The sequence below is a fragment of the Leptodactylus fuscus genome, chromosome 1 (assembly GCF_031893055.1).
Source record: "Leptodactylus fuscus isolate aLepFus1 chromosome 1, aLepFus1.hap2, whole genome shotgun sequence".
In the NCBI taxonomy this organism is placed as follows: domain Eukaryota; kingdom Metazoa; phylum Chordata; class Amphibia; order Anura; family Leptodactylidae; genus Leptodactylus; species Leptodactylus fuscus.
Window position 1 is genome coordinate 312,244,922 of NC_134265.1, and position 7,122 is coordinate 312,252,043.

Genomic DNA, 7,122 nt, shown 5'->3' on the forward strand with positions numbered 1-7,122 from the left:
GTGACATCACTGTGTATATTATCCCTGTACTACGACATCACTGTGTATATTATCCCTGTACTGTGACATCACTGTGTGTATTATCCCTGAACTGTGACATCACTGTGTGTATTATCCCTGTACTGTGACATCACTGTGTGTATTATCCCTGTACTGTGACATCACTGTGTGTATTATCTCTGTACTGTGACATCCCTGTGTATATTATCCCTGTACTGTGACATCACTGTGTATATTATCTCTGTTCTGTGACATCCCTGTGTATATTATCCCTGTACTGTGACATCACTGTGTATATTATCCCTGTACTGTGACATCACTGTGTATATTATCTCTGTTCTGTGACATCCCTGTGTATATTATCCCTGTACTGTGACATCCCTGTGTATATTATCCCTGTACTGTGACATCACTGTGTATATTATCCCTGTACTGTGACATCACTGTGTGTATTATCCCTGTACTGTGACATCACTGTGTATATTATCCCTGTACTGTGACATCACTGTGTATATTATCCCTGTACTGTGACATCACTGTGTGTATTATCGTATTATCCCTGTACTGTGACATCACTGTGTGTATTATCTCGGTACTGTGACATCACTGTGTATATTATCCCTGTACTGTGACATCACTGTGTATATTATCCCTGTACTGTGACATCACTGTGTGTATTATCCCTGTACTGTGACATCCCTGTGTATATTATCATTATACTGTGACATCACTGTGTGTATTATCCCTGTTCTGTGACATCCCTGTGTATATTATCCCTGTACTGTGACATCCCTGTGTATATTATCCCTGTACTGTGACATCCCTGTGTATATTATCCCTGTACTGTGACATCACTGTGTGTATTATCCCTGTACTGTGACATCACTGTGTGTATTATCCCTGTACTGTGACATCACTGTGTGTATTATCTCGGTACTGTGACATCACTGTGTATATTATCCCTGTACTGTGACATCCCTGTGTATATTATCTCTGTACTGTGACATCACTGTGTGTATTATCTCTGTACTGTGATATCACTGTGTGTATTATCCCTGTACTGTGACATCACTGTGTGTATTATCCCTGTACTGTGACATCACTGTGTGTATTATCCCTGTACTGTGACATCACTGTGTATATTATCTCTGTACTGTGACATCACTGTGTGTATTATCTCTGTACTGTGACATCACTGTGTGTATTATCCCTGTACTGTGACATCCCTGTGTATATTATCCCTGTACTGTGACATCACTGTGTGTATTATCCCTGTACTGTGACATCACTGTGTGTATTATCCCTGTACTGTGACATCACTGTGTGCATTATCTGTACTGTCACTGAAGTTGTTATTCCCATAATATGACTTCATCCTGTTTATTATCACTGCACTATGACATCCCCACTTGTATTATCCCTGTACTGTGAGTTATTTAGTGCACGCCTTACTTGGATGCCCATGTTCTGTTTTTTCCATGATATTATTGGCCAATACTATTACAAAAATCTTTTCCCAGCAGACATCACTAATCTGTATACACTCATCCTGCCCTTTTTCTAGTTTCATTGAAGCAATCTTTTAAGGGGTGAAGGAAATATACTGAAGACTATACCAAGATGTGTACTCAACAGTTGCCTTTGGATTGTCATCGCTGGTTCTTCTACACAAACACAACCATAAAGTGTTCTTATGTCTATAGCCAAGAAGGTGGTGAATGATGACATTGTCAGGGTCGGCCACCAAAAGTGTGTGCTGAGCAGAGTATAGACCTTCTGACCGTGTAGTGACAGGGCGGAAAGCAGATAACTGTCCTCTATAGTGTGGGCCTTTCTAGCCAAGCAGGGTGTATAGCTATCAAAAGAGTCAGGTGACAGCACTGGCCTAAAGACTGTAGGTGTCCATAGACAGCTGCCTTTAATCTTTCCATAGGGCAGATAAGATTAGAGAAAAGACAGGGATATGGACAGCGTGTTGTTTGCTGACTGTGCAGGCAATATCCTCCATCATTGTATGGTGGTCTTTGTAGCCGGGGCAGAGATTTACATTGCCTTGGTCAAATTGCCCCAAAAAAGTATACATGCTGTATGCCTGCAAGCCGGTGAAGGTTAACCTCCTGGGTTTGTCAACCTTAACCTTAAAATGCCACGTTTTTTTCCACCACGTCATGTAGGGCCCCAACCTAAAAGTTCTGTAAACTTAGACTAGACAATGTAAAGATACACCAGATTTTGTTCAGCATTTTTCATCAGGGGTCATTTTTGCAGAATATAAGACAAACTGATTTCAGCCTGTGCAAAGATACTTGGCAGAGCAGTCAATACATTTTAGGTAGAATATGCCGATGGGCATTATCTGGGAATGGGAGTAGTGGTTTCCCATGAGATAAAGGGTTGGTTATCCACATGGTACACATCGATACTACAACTGCTGGCAAGTAATTCAACTATTATTCCATTCTGTGTTTTGTTCCATATGTGTTTGTTTAAGACCAGAGAATCGGTTTTCTTTTGGGGTCGTCATCTATGGGATATATCTATTTTTTTATTTGGACGGCAGTGCAGGGCAGTGATGGAAAAGGTAGTTTGTCATGTGTCTATGCCCTTGATGAACTATGCAGTAAATTGTATATGGAACCAGGCTCGGGCTATATGGCAACTTTGTATATGACTCTTAGTGATTGATCTTTTTACAACTAGAAGTTGCAGTTGTAGCACTCTTGGGGTTGCAATGAGACACAATTCACTTACATTAGAGAAGGTTTTTCACAGTCACGGCCAAAGTGGCTGTGCATTCTTTAGTGGCAAGATTACATTTTGACACAAGAAATACATGCAGTACATGTACATACATACATGTACATGCAGTATATGAGCAATGACTCCTATAATAGCATATATCATAAGTGGTTTAACCCCTTCCCGACACAGCCATTTTTTGAGTTTCGGATTGTAGGCCAAGGCCCCACAAAGTAAAACGAAGCAAAAATAAAACGCTGCGGAACAAATGCTTTGGAAATGTATCACCTTTTTTTCTGCAGCTTTTTTTCAGAAAGTCTGCAGGGGAGAACTGTGCTGCCATTATACCTATACAGAAAATGCCAGTGTTTTCCACAGGTATAATTGACATGCTGTGACTTTCAGAAATGCAAGCGTTTTTGGGAAAACACAGCCTTTCTGGTGCCGATTTTTTTCCCTACAATGTGTGGATGGCATAAGCCTGTAACTTTTTTTTACATTTCTGTATATGGGGCTTTTTTGTGGGACCGGTTATGATTATTATAATTTAATTTTTGTATTACTATTTTATTTAACTTTTAGTTTTAGACTGCTTAGGGATCTTGAACACCAGGGGGTCAGATTACTAATACAATACAATATGTTGCTAATGCATAGTAAAATACATAGACTTCTATTACAGACTGCCTACTGCAGCTGGTGATAGAACCCATTTAGCCTGGGAACTCCTAGGCTGTCAAAGCAATGGATCTTCACTCTTGGATCTTGTTCTATTGGACAGCAATCACAGGGAAAATGGCAATGTCAGCAGTAAAACGGTGGCTCGATCAGGTTTGTCCAAGGCAGTACATGCATATAATTTTTATAGGGTGCAGTCTGATATATTACACAGGTGCAGAAATTTCTATGTCTGTGTTAATATAACATTACAGACCAGAAAACCCCTGAGGTTAAGGTCACATCAAAACGCAGCAAATAAATGCTGGGGAAAAAAAGTGAAAATGCAATCACAATAAATAGCTTTTCTGATGCATTTTGCACTTTTGCCTCCCCCATCTACGGTAAGTCTATTGGGGAGGAAAGAATGCAGATTTTGCTGATATTTCTGTAGATTTTTCCAATTCACATAGTGTATCTTATGTATTGCTGAGATAGATTACATGAAATCTCATGCGCTTTGCAGGGACTATAAAATACATATTTTTAATATTTTTCTGCTACATTTCCCCAATAGCCAAAAACACTCCGTACAGAGTATGGCTCTGTCTTAATGACACTACTCATCACTACTTTGCGGATAAGCAGTCTCAAAAATATTGCAAGAAATACACAGGCACATTCTCATTTCAATATAAAAAACTGATAAAATCGTATGAAATATTGATATATTGATTGTCAATATCAGTTCAATGGACTTGCAGAGATGTAAATGTAAAGCCCCATAGGCCTCCTACTGGTGACTGGTGTCATTACCGTTTGCCTTGTTACATTGCTCTAAACATTTTGACTTTATTTCCTTAGGGAGGGAAACAAGAAACTACCAGGTAGTAAGTTCAGTTTCTGACAAGTTAATGGCCCCGGGATTCCCTTTCTATCTCTGGTAAGCATTACCTTTATTACATACCATTGTTATGACAATTTTTCTACTTTTCTGTAATTTCTGCAATTTAGAGCACAAAAGTGACCATATGAAAGACATCGCTTTCTTCTGTGTATACTGAGAGATTCTGCTATGTGCTGGATGTGACTGTTTTGTTGCATTTGCTTTATACTTAATATATTCTGCAGCCCTGCGTCTCCCCGCACACCCATACCCAGTATGTTTTCACTGGAACACACATTGGTCAGATGTATCATTTACATTTATAGACTTTAGAAATGGAAGATTTATTGTAATGATGTGGAAATGATGTGGTCATGCAAATGTAAAAATACTATATCCACCCTTGTGAGGGCAGAGAACTACCACATTCTTCTTATATACAGAGCACATGTGGAGTAATGTATATACCCATATAGACTGCAGTATATTGTATTACATATTAACAATCACTTTATCTATGGGCTAGAGGCCCCCGAGGTATTGTATACACCCATATACACTGCAGAATATTGTATTATATACAGTGGCGTAACTAGGAATGGCGGGGCCTCGTGGCGAACTTTTGACATGCCTCCCCCAACCGACGCCGAAGACCTTGACCGACCCCCTCCTCCGCACTCTATTATGTCCCTTAGTAAGCCCTGCACACAGTATTATGCCCCATAGTGTCCCCTGCACACAGTATTATCCCCAATAGTGGCCCCTGCACACAGTATTGTACCCCATAGTGGCCTCTGCACACAGTATTATCCCCCATAGTGGCCCCTGCACACAGTATTATCCCCCATAGTGTCCCCTGCACACAGTATTATCCCCCATAGTGTCCCCTGCACACAGTATAATGTCCCATAGTGTCCCCTGCACACAGTATTATCCCCCATAGTGGCCCCTGCACACAGTATTATGTCCCATAGTGGCCCCTGCACACAGTATTATGTCCCATAGTGGCCCCTGTACACAGTATTATGTCCTATAGTGGCCCCTGTACACAGTATTATGTCCTATAGTGGACACCCATAAACAATTATTATACTCTGGGGTCTGAAAAGACTGTCTGAAAAGACCCCAGAGTATAATAATTGGAGACCCGGGGGAATAAAAACATAAAAAATTACTGTTACTTACCTGTCCCCCGGCTCCTACGCTGTCTTGTCCGCTGTCGGACCTCTTCTATGACGTCGGACGTCACATGACCCAGGAAGCAGGCCGGGTTCATTTGACGTCAGAGAGGCCTGGCAGGATTGTGTAGAGGTAAGCAACACTGTTTTTTATGTTCCCTTACCTCTCCCGGTCCGCCGATCATTATACTCGGGGGTCTGCAAAGACCCCCGAGTATAATGATCATATTTGTGGGGCCCGCGGTGTCACTTACCGATCCCGGCCCAGCCAGGATCGGCAAGTGAATAGGGCCCATAACGGCCTATTAAAAAAAAACAAAAAAAACGCAGCGGTAGGACTTTATCAGTTTCATTATTAAACTGGCGAACCCCAATATAGTCTATGGGTTCTGTGGGTTTTCGCTGGTAACCACTTTTTAAGCGGAGTGGGTATTTGTCTTTCAGAACCCAAACAACTGAGATTCCAACACTAGTGAGAACCTAGCTTAATACTACATTCCTGAATCCAGATTTGTTGCAAAAATTAGTAGCAGAAATCCATGAAGCAGAAATATCCCCCTCCTCAGATACTGCAGAAACTCCTGCAACAAATTTGCTTTGTGTGAACATAGCTCAGCATTTACATCTCAGCCTAGAATATGATGTTCATTGATATAGAAAATATGTGTTACTAATGAAAATAAAAATCATTGAGTCCTTCTCTTCCATCAATAGTATTATAAAGTTGTCCTGAACTAGAGAACAAGTTTTGTCTTATAGTTGTGCAACCATACAGATATATATATATATATATATATATATATATATATATATATATATATGTTCTGTGTATGTATGCATGTATAAAGTGTATAAATAATCACATTTGTGTTAGAAGATGTGCATACATATATGGCCTCCTATATATCCAATACCTCTATATCTAATATCCATCAACCTATCTCATATATATATATATATATATATATATATATATATATATATATACCCAACTAGATAACATGTTTCTAATATCTACCTGTTTGTCATCTATTTATCCAACCATGTAACATCTATCTATCTATCTATCTATCTATCTATCTATCTATCTATCTATCTATCTATTATCTATCTATGTATCTCATATCTATTATTTATCTATCTATCTATCTATCTATTATCTATCTATCTATCTATCTATCTATCTATCTCATATCTATTATCTATCATCTATCTATCTATCTATCTATCTATCTATCATCTATCTATCATCTATCTATCTATCTATCTATCTATCTATCTCATATCTATTATCTATCATCTATCTATTTATCTCTCTCATATCTATCTATCTATCTATCTCATATCTATCTATCTAATATCTATCTATCTATCTATCTCATATCTATTATCTATCATCTATCTATTTATCTCTCTCATATCTATCTATCTATCTATCTATCTATCTTATATCTATCTATCTAATATCTATCTATCTATCTATCATCTATCTATCTATCTATCTATCTATCTATCTATCTATCTATCTCATATCTATTATCTATCTATCTATCTCATATCTATCATCTATCTATCTATCTCATATCTATTATCTATCTATCTATCTATCTATCTATCTATCTATCTATCTATCTATCTATCTATCTATCTATCTATCTCATA